Source organism: Chiloscyllium plagiosum, unplaced genomic scaffold (genome assembly GCF_037043375.1).
Source record: "Chiloscyllium plagiosum isolate Xiang-an unplaced genomic scaffold, Cpla_swu_hap1 HiC_scaffold_40, whole genome shotgun sequence".
NCBI lineage: Eukaryota > Metazoa > Chordata > Chondrichthyes > Orectolobiformes > Hemiscylliidae > Chiloscyllium > Chiloscyllium plagiosum.
In genome coordinates, this window is record NW_028270178.1 from 19,660,989 (window position 1) to 19,680,783 (window position 19,795).

Below are 19,795 nucleotides of genomic sequence, written 5' to 3' on the forward strand. Positions count from 1 at the left end.
CTCCTGGTTACTTGCAAAGAAGTTTACCTCTTCTAAGCTATAAGACCACAAGAACATAGGAACAGAAATTAGGCCATTTGGCCCATCGCTGATAGGTTTTTCCCCCTTTCCCCTGTGACCCTTGATCCCTTCGGCAATCAAGAGCTTATCTATCTCCATCTTAAATACATTCAACGACCCGGTCTCCACAGCCCTCGACAGCAATGAATTCCACATATTCACCACTCTCTGAATTAAGACGTTTGCTCTTATATCCAATCTAATGGGTCTTCCCTTTACTCTAAGGCTGCACACGTTCCAGTAGCATCTAATTCAGCCACCCCTCCAACCAGCCAATGGAGATATTTACAAATATCAAGTTAATATACTAAAGCACTATCCATAATTTGGGACAAACATTTGGTTAATTATGATGTCGATTTATGTAAAAAGCACATTTCAGTGCTTCCTTGATCTGCTGTCTAAATTTGGATTGTGTCACCCCGTAAATAAACGCATTTGTGCAGCAACTTAAATTCACCAACATGACTCCGACATGTTCAAATAGGAGTAAAGAATGATCACCATCTGTGGGACCAGTTCCAGGAATAAAGTTATAAATGAAATTTATCACGTATATGGACCACAGAATTACAAAGCTGCCAGAAATCGTAAAGAGTAAAATTATAGACCTCCTCCGACTCTCCATCTCTGGGTCACTGCGATTCACTCCCTTGCTCTGCCCCCTCAGTCCCTTCCGGATTCGACTGGCCACTATAATGTGCCTGACTGTCAGAGCGTTGAGCAGCAGAATGAGAACAAATGGTAGTAATGGATTAAAAACTGTGAGGAACCATTTAAATCCCATCCAGCTGGGCTCAGTATAGTAGCTCAGCTTTGAAACACAGAGCCATGGTAGATTGTAAAGTATTGCATAAGGTTTAAATCTAAAGTAGATAGGAACATGCATTAAACAGATCAGGGTGCAGGTTGTTGATAGAATTACAACTGCATTTCTCTTTGTGCAATATTTAAGTTTCAGTCTCTGGCAGCAAATAATGACAAATCGATCAAAGCTGAAAGTGACCGTAAACCAAATGGAGCAGGTTGTGGCTGCTGTTGACAAGACATAGATTATACTGCACATGGGAGTCAAATCCAAGAAAGATAATGGGAAATAATAGGTATTGATGTGCCTCAGTACAACCTCAGTGATGAGAACCATCAGATCCGATGCTGCCATAGCCATCAGATAGCAGGTGGTGCAGGAGGACAGGCCACACCTTCCCTGAGACAGGATCATGAGCACCACTAAATTAGCTGCAGGGGAGAGAAGAGAACATGTTTGAACCTAACATACTATCTGGATTCACTTTGCTACCAAAAAAAGGCTTTAAATTGTTTAAGCATCACATTTAGGGATTTTTATTCATCTCGGACATGCCTATTCCCAGGTCTAATGAGCCAAGAGTTTATGGGTTAAGCCGTAGTTCACTTCCTGCTTAATAGGTTGGAATGATATTCCCAACCTCAAATGTAACTAGTCACACACCACCATCTTATAGTCCAACAGATTTCTTTGAAATCACAACCTTTCAGAACACTGCCCCTTTGTCACTTCACCCAATGAAGGAATAGCCCTTGACCACTTTAACACTAAGATGGGGAGGAATTTCTTCTCTCAGAAGGGTGTGAGTCTTTGGAAATCCTTACTGAAGAGAGCTTGTGGGGGCAGAGTCCTTGTGTGTATTTAAGGCGGAGACAGATAGATTCTCAATCAGCCAGTGTTTGGGATAAGAGCAGGAAAGTGAGGAATGTCGGATCATCGATGATCCTATTGAAAGACACAGTAGGCTCGAGGGGCCGAATGACCTACTCATGTTCCTATTTCTTTTGATCTTAAGACATGAATTTTCAATCAGAGATTCCACCTCCCCTGATGCCTCACACTCATTTTACACTAGCAATTGGCACTAGATTAATTTAGAATATTGGTTAGCAGGGACAAGATGGACTGAAGGGTCAGTTTCTGCGCTGTTCATCTCTATGACTCTATGACCTCGAGCTATTTATTTGTAAATCCTTTACAATGAAGGGAAATACTCAGAGAGCCAGGAATGTGATTTTACCAAAAATAGTATGTACTTATAAATAAACGGAAACTCACAACTTGTCAGGGAACATGAGTTGGGAAAGAAGCTGAGTGAAGCTGTCAGGTTGATAACATTTGTGTTTGACTTGGTTCACATCATATTCTACTGAAAGATTAATGAGGTGGATAAGCGAAAAAACGGGTTAGTGGAAATGAAAGTGCCTTAATGAAGAACAGAGAGTTCTCTGGGTCACTGCCAGTTGGAGCAGGAAAGCCACAGGGATGCCAGGGCAATGGTGCAGCCCATTAGTCACATTACAAAGTGGCATCTTCAACTCCAGTGAGAAACCCCACCTCTTCATTCCCTGTCAAAGTCAGAGGGTAAAATGTGCCGATACTTTGCTGATCTTTGGTAAGGTGGTCAGTCCAACTGCATTGAAGGGCAAGAACAGATGGGGAGGGAGTCACAACAGCTCTCTCAGAGAGCGAGAGAGGGAGTGGGGGGCAAAGAGAGAGAGAGAGACGGGTCATTTCAGGTCACCTGAATTGATTGGATGAAGCTTTCATCAAAGTTGTGACCGAATCCAAATTGGGAGTGTGCAAGGAAACAGACCCTGAGCAGGCAGCTCCGACAGTGAAGTGAACAGAGTACAGGTGGATCTCTGTTTAATCTGGATGTCCAATTTGGGCGGGGGCGGGGGGGGGGTGGCGAATGGGGCAGGAGAACATGATGTGGTGGGGCAATGAAGCCGGTGAAAACACATCCAGTGTCGCATCACCTCTCCTGAATGCCGCGCCCCACCCCCAAAACCACACCAAATTCTTTCAGGGTGCTTCTGGAGGAAGGATAACACACCAGAGCTGATAGGATGGGATGGAAAACGTTTGGTCTAAAGTCATAATGAGGATGTTAAATGAGAAGAGAGAGGAAGACAGGATCAAGGAGTTCTACCAGAATCACTTTCCTGAATTTCACTAAAAGACAGGGCAGTAGGAGTATGGAAATAATGAGAATGTTTGAGAACATGAACTTGTGCAGGCGAGTTTCCTAAATGAAACTCATCTCAGCTTTAAAGAGTCATCCCTCCTCTCTGAGGCTGTACCCTCGGATCCTAGTCTCTGCTACTGGTGAAAACATCTTCTCCACTTCCACTCTATCCAGGCCTCTCAGTATTCTGTAAATTTCAATCAGATTCCCCACCCCCTCCCCCAATCCTTCTAAACTCCATTGGTGTCCTCATATCCCCAGAATGGGATACACTTCTCGCTCAGCCTTCTCTACTCCAAACAACCTGAGATTATTCAGCCTCTCTCCATCTCTGAATCCATCCCGTGGGGAGTGGCGGGGGGGGGGGCAACATTCTAATGAATCGCTTCTGCACCCAACCCCCCCCAACCCCCCCTAAAATCCCATGCTTCCTATAGTGTGGGGACCAGAACTGCACACTGTATTCCAATTGTGGCTTCACCAAGGTCCTGTACAGTTCCAACATCACCTCTCATATCTTATAATCTCAGGTAATGACAACTCTAAACAGATCGCTTCGAAAATATAACAAAGAAATGAGGATGCTGAAGATCTGAAGCAAAAGCAGAAATTGGTAAAGAAACACAGGAGATCTGGCAGTCCTCGTGGATAGAGAAAGCAGAGTTCATGTTTCACAGATTGTACAGATTGACTTCTGTAGAAGGTACACGAGATGTTGACTCTGCTTTCTCTCCACATTTGCTGCCAGACCTACAGAGTTTCTCCAGTAATTTATGTTTCTGATAACCAGGAGAGCTATCAGTGCTGTAAATACATTGACTCAGGCTGATGAGGTATCGGTGCTTCTAGATGAGGTGTGATTGTACTAAACACAATCATGCAAATTACAATCAGAGTGGATAAAATGGGGAGCTTACAAAAGCACAGCAGGTCAAGCAGCATCAGAGGAGCAGGGGGGTTGAAATGAGGTCCTGACTGAAACATTGACCTTCCTGCTCCTCTGATGCTGCCTCACCTGTTGTGTTATATCCACTTTACTGAAAATGACTTTCTAGCATCTGTAGTGCTCACTATCTCCAAACGACAATCCGACACCCTCTTGCACATGATACAATAAATCAAACACCGGAGTTAACTCAGGTCAATTGACGTTCAGAAAATTAAATGATACGAGTGATGCGGTATCTGCATAAAGGTTTGTACGCAGTGTCAGTCCCACAGTAAAAACAGGGGCAGCATACTTACACAGTTTCTGTGTAAACCCACGTACCTGGAACACCAATAACAGCCAGGATCACATAACATATTCTGTTGGCAACCCGAATTATTCCATGCATTTTCCGAATGCACTACTCTACTTCGATGAACAATCTAACTAAATTCAGCTCCAGAGTTAATGAAGCCCATTATCTATACTCTCTGGGAATGTCCACAGGGATATGAGGATTGCAACATTTTCAAAGAGTTCTATTTTACAATTTGGGAAAAACAAGTCTGTGTCAAAATACGGTTGCGATAGAATATGTTGTAATGGTGATACTGAGCTGTTAAATAATAAAACTGGATAATTTACATGAATTAATGTTTTGTTGATGTTGTAGAAGTATACAATACGTTAGAACTCATGGAATACTGGGAGAACTAGCCATTTGGATACAGAACTGGCTCAAAGGTAGAAGACAGAGGGTGGTGGTGGAGGGTTGTTTTTCAGACTGGAGGCCTGTGACCAGTAGAGTGCCACAAGGATCGGTGCTGGGCCCTCTACTTTTTGTCATTTACATAAATGATTTGGATGCGAGCATAAGAGGAACAGTTAGTAAGTTTGCAGATGGCACCAAAATTGGAGGTGGAGTGGACAGCGAAGAGGGTTACCTCAGGTTACAACAGGATCTTGACCGGATGGGCCAACGGGCTGAGAAGTGGCGGATGGAGTTTAATTCAGATAAATGTGTGGTGCTGCATTTTGGGAAAACAAATCTTAGCAGGACTTATACACTTAATGGTAAGGTCCGAGGGAGTGTTGCTGAACAAAGAGACCTTGGAGTGCAGGTTCATAGCTCCTTGAAAGTGGAGTCACGGGTAGAAAGGATAGTGAAGAAGGAGTTTGATATGCTTTCCTTTATTGTTCAGAGTATTGAGTACAGGAGTTGGGAGGTCATGTTGCGGCTGTACAGGGCATTGACTAGGCCACTGTTGGAATATTTAGTGCGATTCTGGTCTCCTTCCTATTAGAAAAATGCTGTGAAACTTGAAAGGGTTCAGAAAAAATTTACAAGGAAGATGCCAGGATTGGAGGATTTGAGCTGCAGGGAGAGGCTGAACAGGCTGGGGCTGTTTTCACTGGAGTGTCGAAGGCTGAGGGGTGACCTTATAGAGGTTTACAAAATTATGAGGGGCATAGATAGGATAAATAGCCAACGTCTTTTCCCTGGGGAGCCGGGAGTCCAGAACTAGAGGGCATAGGTTTAGGGTGAGAGGAGAAAGATATAAAAGAGACCTAAGGGGCAAATCTTTCACATAGAGGGTGGTACGTCTATGGAATGATCTGCCAGAGAAAGTGGTTAACGCTGCTACAATTGCAACATTTAAGAGGCATTTGGATGGGTATATGAATAGGAAGGGTTTGGAGAAATATGGGCCAGGTGCTGGCAGGTGTGACGAGATTGGGTTGGGATATCCGGTCGGCATGGACGGGTTGGACTGAAGGGTCTGTTTCCATGCTGTACATCTCTATGACTCTAATTTAGAGTCACTTCAAATCAGACATAACAGATAAGGCAGAGTTACCATAGCCCCGCTCTCTCTTTGGAGAGAGGTTTCTGGTGGTGGTTTAACCTGAGGGACACCACACCTCAGGCAAGGGAAGACAGTGAGGAGAGTCCTTCGTAGTCACCTCAGCCAGGCTGGGATTTAAACGTCTACAACTAGCAGTGCTCTGCACTACAAACCAGCTGTCCAATCAACTAAACTAAACCAATGGCCATGCACAGCACCTAATACAACAAGTTATCAAAATGTTCACTTGAGCATTTTCACTTTATTGACAGAAGTAAGTGCAGTGGAGCCAAATTTGCAGATGACAAACACAAACAGACCATAAGACATAGGAGCAGAAATTAGGCCATTCAGCCCATCAAGTCTGCTCCGCCATTCAATCATGGGTCATACGTTTCGTAACCCCCTTCTCTTGCTTTCTCCCCATACCCCTTGATCTCCTTGATACTCAAGAACCTATCTATCGCAATCTTAAATATACTCAATACCTGGCCTCCACAGCCTTCTGTGGTAATGCATTCCATAGATTCGCCATTCTCAGGCTGAAGTTTCTCCTTATCTCCTTCGTTCTAAAATGTCTTCTCTTTTCTCTATGGCCTCGGGCCCTAGTCTCTGCTACCAATGGAAACATCTTCCCAACATCCACTCTGTCCAGGCCATTCAGTATTCTGTATGTTTCAGTTAGAACCTGCTCCGCCCCCCCCCCCCCCCCCCCCCCCCATCCTTCTAAACTTCATTGAGTATATGCCGTGAAATCCTCGAACTTTCCTCATATGTTAATGCATTTTTCATTCCTGGGACTATTCTCTCCTCTGAATGCACTCTCGGGCCAATACATCCTACCTGAGATAGTGGGACCAAAACTACACACGATACTCCAAATGTGGTCTGACCAGAGCCTCATTGAGCCTCAGAAGTACATTCCTGCTTTTATATTCAAGTTCTCTCAAAATCAATGCCATCAATGCATTTGCCATTGGAACTAGTGTCTCAACCTGCAGGCTTACCTTGAGAGACAAAGGTAGAAAAGCAGGTTGTGAGAGGCATTTATGGAGCAATATCGATCAGTTAAATGAGTGGGCAGATAGTAGGCAAATGGAATAAAAAGTGGGAAAATGTCAACGTCATTTTGGAAGGGAGAATAAAAGGAAAGTATTACTTTAACGGAGAAAAGCAACAGTAAGACACAACACAAAGGGTCTTGGGTTGACCTGCGCGTGACACACAGAAAGCCAACACGCAGCAATAGCAGGTAATCAGGAACGGGGCTAATGGACTGTTAGTCCTTATTTCAAAAGAGGTTGGAGCATGAGTAGGGAAGTCTTACTGCTGCTGGGGAGACTGCATCTGGAGCTCTGTGAGCTGTTTTGGTCACTTATTTAAGGAAAGATATGATTTAATTGTAGGCAGTTCAGAGAAGGTTCATGAGGAAGATCCCTGGTATAGAATATAGAACATAGAAAAGTACAGCACAGAACATGCCCTCTGGCCCACGATGTTGTGCCGAAGTTTAATCCTAATGTAAAATATAGTAACTTAACCTATGCACCGCTCAACTCACTGCTATCCATGTGCATGTCCAGCAGTCGCTTAAATGTCCCCAATGACTCTGCTTCCACCACCTTTTAAAGGGCTTTAAAAGGGAAAAAAAACCTACCCAGCTGCCCCTCTGGTCTTCGTCACTTCCCCCTGCTGTTCCCGAGCTTTCTGTGAAGAGAAAAAAAAACACCGCTGCCCGCTACCAGTAAGTAATTTTAAAACAAACTGTCTTACCTTCGCTTCTGCTCGCACTCAAAGTGACCGTTGGCGTCGAAGGGTCGAAATATTCTGCATCTGGGAGATTTATATCCGAAATTTCTTCTGTGATGGAGTTGTCTCTATTTTTGTCACTTGTTAATACATCTTTTTTTAAAAAAAAAACAAGTCTCACAACTTCACTTAAATAGTCTATTTTTTTCTATTCTTATTCATAAATACATTGCTTGCTGACTCATTATTACCATTAAACTCTGCAACACTTGACCTTCATGCAAATCCTTACACTACTGTATTGCATCATTTTACCCTTTAGATGTCTAAATTTTCACACAACTAAATTTTTACCCATCTTTCTGTTCCTCGGGTTGCAATCTGTTAGTCTTTATCGTTCCTTTTGCTTTAATTTGAACTTTGAAATCTCAGATTCTTTCAGTAGGATGTAATACCTAGTTCTGCTTGTCTAGGTGACACTGCAGGCAGTGGAGAGGAGGCCTCATTGTGAGCAGCCAGCACAATAGATCACATTGAGTGTAGTGCAGATAAATCACTGTTTCACCTGGGAGGTGTGTGTCTGGAGCCTTGGATAGTGAGGACAGAAGAAGGAAACAGGTGGGTGTTACACCTTTTGTGATCGCAAGGGAATGTGCCGTGTGGGTGGGAATGGGGGAGTGGACCAAGGTGTCCCGAAGGGAATGGTCACTGTGGAAAGCTGACAGGGGAGGGGAAGAGAAAATGTATCTGGCATGGCATTCAAGTGGAAGTGGTGGACATAGCAGCTAATGATCCTATAGATGTAGAGGCAGGTGGGACAGGAAGCGAGAACCAAGGGGACCCATCCTTGTTGTTGGAGGGAAGTGAAGGGATGGGGAGGGGTGATAGACTACATTCTTGGATCTGTCTATCCCCTTCTGGAGAAAAACTATAACATAGAAAAAAAAATGCATATCTACCTTTACTGAATATCTAATTGCACTGAAATAAGATTTACTTCAGAATCTATGAGCTGAAAGCACTTTGTACTTCAGCTCTCTGTGCAGTTGTTAATACTTCCTGCTTGATAGATTTTACACCTGCTGATTAGCTTCCTCACGCAGTTAGTTAGATTTATCTGAGTGATTATTCTATGTTCATTGTGAGATCTCAGAATCTGAACCAACCTGCCATTGCTTTAAACGTTTAAAATGCTAAAATAGATTTTAAGTCTTGATGTGAGATCTGTTCTCCGGAGAGATCCCCCTTTCACTATATTCCTGACTTGGCACTCAGTTAAGTAAAGTACCCTGTTCTCAAAGCACTATCCTTCTGAGCTCTGTGTGATGGCAAATGCTGTTTTGAGACAAGATAAAAAAATTTGGAGAAGGTTGTTTGATTTTGGAACTTCCTGCATCAGACAATGGTTAACGCAGGTTCATTGAATAATGCTGATGGTAGATTCCAATTTGATAAGGCATTGAAGGTCATCTGGAGTAGACAGCAATGTGGAACATAAACAAATCAAACATGATTTTATTGAATAATGAAGCATGATCTACTTCAGCTTTTAATTTGGATTTTAAAATCAGTCATTTCATTATTTTCCAAGATATATTCCCCTGACACACTGCTGAAAATCAGATATTGGCCATTTGTTCCTTTTTGTTCAAAAGTGTCTGTAGAAATGCTTGCTATCTGTTGTTATATTTTCAGTGATATGTTTCTCTGTACTCAAGTTCCCCTTCCTTCTACATAATTTTGTCTATCCAACTTTTTATTTACTATCTATTCTTCCATTATGCCTACTCTTTTTTCATTCTTCCCATTTCTTTAATCCATGTTTTCAAAGTTTCACTTCCTCAGTTAACTTTAATGTAGTTCCCTTGCAACCTTTTTGATCTCAATAAAATGTACTTCTGCTGAGCATTCAGAAATATCTTCTTCAATGTCAGACACTGCCTCTACTAACTTGACACAAAACCTGATTTCCAAATTCTCTTTGTTCTTCGCCCTCACAATCGCCCCAATAAAGCTGAAATCACCATCCTTAGATCCACTCAACTCCCCATCAAACCTAATGCAAAACCTTGTTGTGATCACTGTTACCTAAGGCTGACTACAAGATCATGTCATGAACAATCCTGTGTTTTTGTATAATTGCAGGTCTGCTATTGTCTGCTTTCTTGTAAACTCTAGATATCGAACTCCTTGAAAATGTTCCCGAAACATGCCAGAAACGATCATCTAAACTATTTCAAAATACATGGGAATATCGCCATCGAAACTGGAATCATGCTGATTTTGTTGAGCTTCAGAATCTGTGAGCTGAAAGCTCACATTTATTTCTGCTGCAACACAGGGTAAGTTCAGAGAGGAGCTGAAGATGGTGCTGAAATCTCAGTGGTTACTGATTTTATGAATCATTTAAAGCCAAAACAAACGCAAAGTAGTCTCTGTTGGAATACTGAATCTCAGTTTTGGTTCAATTACTCATTTGGACTTGAGCATAATTGTCTTTAACCTGTATGAGAAATGGGGAAGGGTGTTGTTTTATGCAGATGTAGCAAAAAGGGCAGTGATAATAAGCTTAAGCACAGCGATGACAAACAAGTATTGAGAGCAGCTGCAGGCAAAGATCAGATTAGCAAACTTCGGGAAAAACAAGTATTTGCGGGCAGAAAAGCAGAACAACAGAAAATACAAGCACAGCAAGTGTTAATATAGTTACAAAACGGTTGCAGCTAACGGCCCAAAGAGATAGAAGGAGAATCTAGTCAAGATAAGGAGAAGTCATGTAGGGGCAGTCAGGTCACAAGTTAGGCAGAGAACTAGGGTGATTGGGTAATGTAGGAGTCGGGAGACGTGACCTCACGCAGCTCAAAGGTATAACTGTATACTTGTTTCAATGCTCATTGCTCATTTGCTTTAGCATTTGACGCCCTTTCTTGCAAGATCGTAAAATAAATTGTCTTGTTTCCAGTTTTGGTGGCCTTGGCTAATTTTGTTCAGTTTGTTGATAACATCTGTTTGTAATCTCATGGATTCCTGGGCTTCATTCCCCACCTCTCTTGGCACTGGGTGCCAATTATGACTGTGCATTTCCAAATAAAAGAAAAGAAGTGCGGATGCTGGAGATCTGAAACAAACAAAAAACAGAAATCACTCGAGAAACTCAGCAGCGTCTGGTGAGAGAAATCAGAGTGAATGTTTCGAGGTCACTGAAATGTATTAAAGCTGAGTAACATAGTTCTGTCTCGGCACAAATGCTGCCAGATCTTCCAAATTTTAGAAAAAACTGACCTTAGTTTAACTTAGAACAGTACAACGCAGAAACAAGCCCTTCAACTTGCTAACTCTGGTGCCATTCTAAGCTGATCTCATCTACTTGCACTTGATCCCTCTATTCCGACCTGTTCATGTGTCTGTCTAAATGCCTCTTCAACATTTCTATTGTGCCTTTTTCTGCACACTTCCCCTGGCATTGAGCACTCTCTGCGGAAATACATTTGCTTCCCACATCCTCTTTATGTTAACCAATGAGTTAGCCAATCCTCCATCCATGTTAGCACACCGCTCCCAATGCCACAGGCTCTTATTAGCTGACTGTGCAGTAACGTATCAAACACCATTTGGTAATCCAACAATATTGGATCGAGTGCTTCCCTATGTCTGCCTTCTTGGTTCTCTTCTCAATAAATTCAAACACATTTGTCAGGTAGAATTTTCCCTTCATCTATTCCATTCGATTGGCATATATTTCTAAATGTTATGGTGTCAAAACTTTTATAATAGGTTTGAATGTTTTTACACTTTTCGATAAGAGTGTTGCATTGACAGTTTTACAATCCTCCTGGCTGCTTCCAGAATTCCAACAATTCTGGAGAGAATACCGTGAGGGTTTCCATTTCTCTATTGCTACTTATTATAACATGTCAGGGGGAAACTCATTGGGTCCAGGAGATGTTCAGACTTTAATGCCATTAATTGTTCCTCTACTTTCTCTTCCTTTAATGATAGTTGTTTTACTGGTCCTCCTCCTCAATTTTTTTCAATGTGCCACAGTGAAAACTGAAGCAAAGTATTGAATCAAAAATACTGACTTTTCCTGCCTCCCCATTCTCAATTCTCCAACACCATTCCCAAAGGAGTCAACTCATTCATACTGACCAGACATCCCAATCTGACCTACTGCCATTGCCAGTATTTGGCCTATATTCCTCTAAATTCTTCCTATTCACCTACCCTTCAAACCGCTGTCAAACACTGTAATGTGATGCGGTTCTTAACTTCTTGAGTATGTCTGAACCCTTCTAATGGTATTTCTTCATCATTGGGACATAACGAAACATTATGTGTCTGCCATTGTTCCTCAACTCTTTTTTGCATTAAAATCATTTCCTAGTCCACTCCTTTGTTCTTTTTGTTTTTGTACTTGTTAATTTCTGCATATTTGTTTCTAAATCCCATTCCTCGCTCTGGAACTGAACGCTAAACTTGAACCATGTCACAGTCACTAGGTTATGGGCTATGTTTCGCTCTATCATTTGTTAAATGTACCTTTTGCACAATACTAGATCCTAAGTAGCCTGATCCCTATAGCTGAACGATGTAAGTAATTTTCTCTGTGCTGTCAATTGTATTGGAAATTGAGGAGATGATTGAAATGTTGCTATTGACTTTCATAATGCACTTCTGATACACATAAGGAATGCTTTCATTTTGTGTTTTATTGAGTTGTATAAGACTCAGATGTCGTGGACAAATTAAGAACTGAATCATCTTTCAGTGATTCAAATACGTACAGAGAAAATATTCTGTAAGGAAAGCATACAAATATAAATTACTGAATACCTTCTCAACTTTCAGAAAAAATAAAACTCTTTTACTGAATATGGCATTTATTTTAATGAAAAACAACAGTCAGCAAAGAATATTTTTCTAAAATATAAAATGATGTGTGTGCTTGAATTGTAGGGCAAAAGGAAAAAGCAATAGCTGGATTTACTGTTCACAACTGCTTCAGTAAAGAATTGAAACGAGAAAATTGTAATAAATTGTTGAGTAGATTCATTGCAATGCAGTCATTAATTTTCAATAAATATATACGCAATTGCAGGAATATAAATAGTCTGCAATTAAATTTCTTTAAGATTTTTCTTCACAAATAGAGAATGAATTCAGGAAAAGAAAAACATTTGAACGACAGTCAATTTCACATGTTTATACTACATAAGCACTTTTCCAAGGTTCCATATTTTATAAACAGGACACACAGTCTGGTGGGGACAACATGAAATACACTTGTCGCAGCCACAATGCAGACCAATGCTCCCTGACTCTGTTGCGTGTTGGCACATAGCTACAGCAAAGATGGCCTTTCGTAGAGTCAGGTGCTCTTCCTTTGGGATGTGGGAGTTCAGGGAGAGTTTCCATGTAACTGATGATTATGTCTGGAAGAATGTCTTTGGTTGCAAATTCTAATAGATCAGATGGATTGGTTGGAGCGGCAGTTAGAAGCGATGAGGAATTTGCAGAAGCTAGGGACTATGATGGAGGGCAGTTATAGGAAGGGAGAAAAAACACAGATGCAGTCAGGTAAGTGGGTTACCTCCAGGAAATGTAGGAGAGGGTGGCAGGTACTACGGGAGTCTCCTGTGGCTATCTCCATCTCAAACAAATATGCTGGTTTGGAAAATTAGGTGGTATTGGACTCTCAGGGGAATGTAGCTTGAACAACCAACGTTTTGGTTGAGAATGGCTCTAATATATCAAGGGGTACATCAGGTTGCAAACAATCAACTGTGATAAGGGACTCCCTACTCAGAGGCACAGACAGGCATTTCTGCGGCCAGCTGTGAGAAATCAGAATGGTGTGTTGCCTCATCATTCCAGAATCAATGGAGAGGGTGCAGAATATTCTCAATGGGGAGAGGGACAAGCAGGAGGTCAATGTACACATTGGAACTAAATATGTAGGAAGGGAAAAGGATGAGATTCTGAAGAGGGAATATAGAAAGTTAGGCAGGAATTTAAAAAGGAAGTCCTTGAGGATAGGAATAACTGGATTACTCCCAGCGCAACAAGTTAGTGAGGTAGGAATGGAAGATTGGAGCAGATGAATGCATGGCTGAGGAACTGGTATATGGAAGAAGAGTTAACATTTTTGGATCATTGGAATCTCTTCTGGGGTATAACTGACCTGCACAAGAAGGACAAATTGCGCCTAAATTGGAAGGGGACTAATATACTGGCAGGGAAACTTGCAAGAGCTGCTCGGGAGGATTTGAACTAGTAAGGTGGAGGGGTGGGACCCAGGGAGATAGTGAGGAAAGAGATCAATCTAAGACTGGTACAGTTGGGAATAGGAGCAAGTCACACAGTCAGGAATGATATGAACAAAGCAGGGAAGAAGGTAGGACTGATAGATTAAACTGCACTTGCTTCAATACAAGAGGCCGAATAGGGAAGGCAGAGGAACTCAGTGCATGGTTAAGAGCATGGGACCCAGATATCGTAGCAATTACATAGATGTGGTTCAAGGATAGACAGGACTGTCAGCTTAATGTTCCAGGATACAAATGCTTTAGGAAGGATCGAAACGGGGGCAAAAGAGAAGGGGGAGTGGCGTTTGCGATAAGGGATAGCATTATGGCTGTACTGACAGAGGATATTCCCGGAAATGAATCCAGAGAGTTATTTGGGTGCAACTAAGAAATAAGAAAGGGATGATCACCTTACTGGGATAGTGCTATAGAACCCCGAATAGTCAGTCAGAAATTGAGATACACATTTGTAAGGAGACTCAGTTATCTGTAAGAATAATAGGGTGGTTATGGTAGGAGATATTAACTTTCCAAACATAGATTGGGATATAGTGCTGAGCGTTTAGATGGAGAGGAACTTGTTTCGTGTATAGAAGAAAAAAATCTGAGTAAATATGTGAATGTACCTATGAGAGAAGGTGCAAAACTTGACCTACTCTTGGCAGATAAGGCAGCGCAGGTGACTGAGATATCAGTGGGGGAGCACTTTGGGGCCAGAGACCATAATTTTATTAAGTTTAAAATAGTGATAGAAAAAGATAGACCAGATCTAAAAGTTGAAGTTCTAAATTGGAGGAAGACCAATTTTTATGGAAGTAGAAAAGAACTTTCAAAAGCCGATTGGGGGTAGATTTTCGCAGGAAAAGGGACGGCTGGAAAATGGGAAGCCTTCAGAAATGAGATAACGAGAATCCAGAGAAAGTATATTCCTGTCAGGGTGAAAGGCAAGGCTGGTAGGTATAGGGAATCCTGGATGACTAGACTAATTGAGGTTTTTGGTTCAGAAAAAGAGGGAAGAGTATGTCTGGTATAATCACCAGATAAAAAGTGAATCCTCACAAGAGTATAAAGGCAGTAGGAGTATACTTAAGATGGAAATCAGGAGGCACAATGGGGACATGAGATAGCTTTGGCAAATGATGTTAAGGAGAATACAAAAGGATCCTATAAATACATTAAGTTCAAAAGGGTAACTAAGGAGAGAATAGGACCCCTCAAGAAACAGCAAGGCAGCCGATGCGTGGAGCCGCAGGAGATGAGGGAGATACTAAACGAGTATTTTGCATCAATGCTTACTGTGGAAAAGGACCCCCTACAATGAGGCACTCTGACCCTTATAGTGAGGGACTGCCTCAGAATACACCCTCTGACAATGAGGCACTGCCTCCATCCTGACCATCTGCAGGTGAGGAGCTTCCACAGAACTCACCCTTCGACAGTGTAACACCACCTCAGCACTGAACGTTTGAACGGGTGGCACTCCCTCAATACTGACCCTCTCAGAGTAAGGCACTGTGTCAGCATTGTCCCTCCAATAATAACACATTCCCGGAGACCTGACCCTCTGACAGAGCTGCAATACCTCAGGACTCACCTTCTGATCATATAGTTCTCCCTCAGTTCTGACCGCATTACATTGAGGTACTGTCTTAGAACGAACCCTCTATCAAAATGGCACTCACGTCGGAGTGAACTTCTGACAATAAGGCACTGCCACAATCTTGACCCTCTGATAATGAGGACCTCCCTCAGAACTGACCTTCTGACAATGACGATTTGGAGGTGCAGGTGTTGGACTGGGATGGACAAAGTTAAAAATCACAGAACACCAGTTATAGTCCAACAGGTTTATTTGGAAACATTAGATTTCGAAGGGCTGCTTCTTTATCAGTTGGTTGTGAACAACCACCTGATGAAGGGGCAGCACTTTGAAAGCGAGTGCTTCACATAAACCTGTTGGATTATGACTTGGAGTTGTGTGATTTTTAACTTCTGACAATGAGGCAACTCTTCTGTATTGACCCTCTGATTAAGCAGCAATACCTCAGTTCTGATCATCTAATTAAGAGGCACACCCTCAACTCTGACCTGCTGAAATTAGGCACTCCGTAAGGACTGACCCTGCAACAATGAGGGCCTCCATCAGGACTGACTCTGACAACAGGGCCCTGCCTCAGGACTGAGCCTCTGGCAATCAGCTACGGCTTCAGCATTGACTCTCTGACAGTGCTGCAATACCTCAGTACTGAGCATTTAAATATGCAGCATTCCTTCATTTCTGACCCCATTGCAGTAAGGCACTGCCACAGAACAGATTGTCTGACAATGACAATGATGCACTTAGGAATGAGCCTTTGACAATAAGGTACTCACTCCGTATTGATGGTGAGGGCTCCCACAGTAGTAGCTCTCTCACTGTGCAACACTATCAGTACTGAACCTCTCAACACAGTTATGATCGCCATGCAATGAGGCAGCGGCTCGGTATTGACCCTCTGACAAAAGGACACTGCCTCAGAATGTCCCTGTGACAAAGAGGCATTCCCTCAGAACTTACCCATGATAGAATAGCTCAGTACTTAACCAGCAATGACGTCTCACGTCCTCAATTCAGAATCCTGGATTATAAGGCACTGCCTCAGGATGGATGCTCTGATAATAACGCATTCACACAATTCTGTCCTCACAGAATTGTTAGTGGGGTCACACCCTCAGTGTTCAAGCTCTCACAGTTCATCAGTCCCTCAGTACTGACCCTCTGATAGACCTACGATTTCTCAGTACTGACCCTCTAATCGTGTGGCAGTCTCTCAATTCTGATGCTAATGCAATGAGGCACTGCCTCAGTATTGACCCATTTAGTGCTACATTGCACCAATTCTCCCATTATCTGAGATACTGAAGCACTGTCAGATGGTCAAAACTGTGGTATGCATCACAGTGAGCTGGTCAATACTGAGGCAGTACTTTATTATAAGAGGTTTAGAACTGCGGGAGTGTCAAATGATTTTGGGGTGAGTACTAGGGTATTGCAGCACTAAATGGCAGAATTGGTGCAGTGTAGCGCTGAGTAGGAGAATTGTGGCAGGACAATACTGAATGAGAGAATTAGAGCTTAGCACCCCTAAATGGGAGATTCAGCAAATGGGGGAATTGGTGTTTGAAAGCAATAAACTGGACAGTTGGTGCAGGGCATCAATAAATGAGAGGGTTGGTGCCAGTAACTCTCAGAGCAAAGTCTCATCTCAAAGAAGCACTGCGACACCTCATGTACATGTAGCAGTACCGCTCCTTTCAGAATATCTTTATTCCATCATGTATCAACACACAAACGTTACCAGAGAACCACATCTAGATATCTGTAGCTGGGCATTAGTACCAGACCAGCATGTTTTCTCTGATGTATCCACAGGGCACCAGCATTAATGAGCTAATATTAGTACATCTCATGTTAATGAGATCCTCCTCCTCATATCCAAGTAGTAAGGTCACATCGACTGACAGCGTAGGATGTCGTGAGTACTAGAGCATGGCCACCTTCATTATTTGTGTAGCACCAGTAGTATGGGATTAACATGGTCAGACGTGATTTATACCAGCAATGGGACAAAAACAGCAGGGTTAGATACATCATAGGTTCAAGTGTCACTTGTACTGGAGATGACCCCTGTGACAAATGTAAGGTACTGAGAGACGGACACGGTCAGCTCAAGTTTAAGTGAAGCATATCATTAACCAGAGGACCTCAGTTATTGTGGGATCGAGTTCATCACATGTTTGGTAAATTTTACATCACTACCTGGTCTGAAACCGTCTCCTCACTTGGAATGTGGCATCTCCAGGTTGTAAGGATGAGGCTTCGTGTAGCTGCCGTTAGCAGTTCTTAAGGAACAGGTTTAGCAACTGCACAGGGTGATTTGATTTGTTCAGTAAACACTGTTGAAATATTGTTTTCTACAATCTGATGGTTCAAACATAACAACCTACCGAAGTCCACGTGTTGTACAGTTGTAGTTAGCACCAACTGCAATTTTAAATGATTGACTCTATGGAAGATTGAAGGATCCATGATTACAGATTTCCCCATTATTCCAGTCATGTATCATCCAGTCCATACCGAACATAATCCCAATCTAAACTAGACCCACCTGTCTGCTCTTGGCCCATATCCCTCCAAACGTTTCCTATTCATGTTTCTAGAGAAAGTGAGGACTGCAGATGCTGAAGTACCAGAGTTGAAAGAAGGGTTTATGCCCAAAACGTCGATTCTCCTGCTCCTCGGATGCTGCCTGGCCTGCTGTGTTTTGCCAGCACCACATTTTTTCAACTCTATTCATGCTTCTATCCAAATTTCATTTTTTGCTCAGGCCTTGTTGCATCAGGTTCATGGACTGCTTCACAATCTGAGGAGTCTGAGGCAGTGGTATAAGTGTCAAGTTTTAAAAACCCTAGTCAAATCTAGTTAAAGTTGAGCAACTTGTTTGGGTGAAACATGTATTGTTCAGACTCTTTTCAAACATTCCAGGGAGGGGCAAGTTTAAATTTTGAAATGAGATGTATGTTTTCACATGGACCAAGGTGCATGAGAATTGAACAGTAAATGATTGAAGTCGTATACCTGGCAGTATGTGACAAAGCTAAGCTAACTGATGCAAAATGTAAACTGCTACCTCAACTGGGATTGTTGTGTGGCCTAGGATACTTGACATTTCAAAAAATTCAATCTGTGTTCATATTTTATATTGTTATTTGGGGCAGCACGGTGGCTCAGTGGTTATCACTGCTACCACCAGGGTCTCAGGTTCGATTCCAGCCTCAGACGACTGTTTGTGTGGAGTTTGCATGTTCTCCCCGTGTCTGCCTGGGTTTCCTCCAAGTGCTCTGGTTTCCTCCCACAGTCCAAAGATGTGCCGGTCAGGTGAATTGGCTTTGCTAATTTGCGCATAGCACGAGGTGCATTCGTCAGAGCGAAATGGGTCTGGGTGGATTACTCTTCGGAGGGTCTGTGTGGACTTGTTGGGGTGAAGGGCCTGTTTCCACACTGGAGGGAATCGGATCATTGCTGTATTGTAACTATGTTCAGAGAGTCGTCAGATCCAGGAATTATGTTATAAATGAAAGTTATCACATATACAGACCACAAAATTACAAAGCTGCCAGAAATGGTAAAGAGTAAAATCATAGGCCACTTTTTGCTCGCCTGCGCTGGGTCATTGTGATTCTTCCCCTTGCTCTGTCCCATCAGGCCCTTCTAGATTTGACTGGTGACTATAATGTGTCTGACTGTCAGAGCATTGAGCAACAGAATTAGAACGAATGGCAGTAATGGAAAACATTCTGCAATGAAATATTTAAATCCCAGCTGGGCTCACTGTAACAACTCAGCTTTGGAACACAGAGCCATGGGAGGTTGTACAGTATTGTATAAGATTTAAATCTGAAGTAGAAAGAAATACACATTAAACAGATCAGAGTGCAGGTTGTTGGTAGAATTAAAATGGCATTTCTCTTTGTGCAATATTTAAGTTTCAGTGTGCAACTATACTGTATTGAATTAAATTAATGTTAGATTTGATAATCATGGTGAGTTTAACATAGTCATCTTTCATTGCAGTTAACTATAATTTTCCAGAAGCTCTTTTGGATGGATTTCTGTTTCTATTTCTTGAATTGACAGCAAGGATGTGGGAATAGAATGAGAAAAGTTCCAGATTTTATAATTTTCCAGATCTGTTTATTTCAAGGTCTCCGAAAAATCCACAATTCATTTCAAACTCCGATTGAATTTTGAATAAAGTGTGTCAAAATATAGAGTATTATTCTTTTCTGAACTTGACATAACTGCATAATATGTGGTGGGATTAGCTTTTCAAATCATCTTTCAGATCCTCAGTTGCAAAGTGGCGT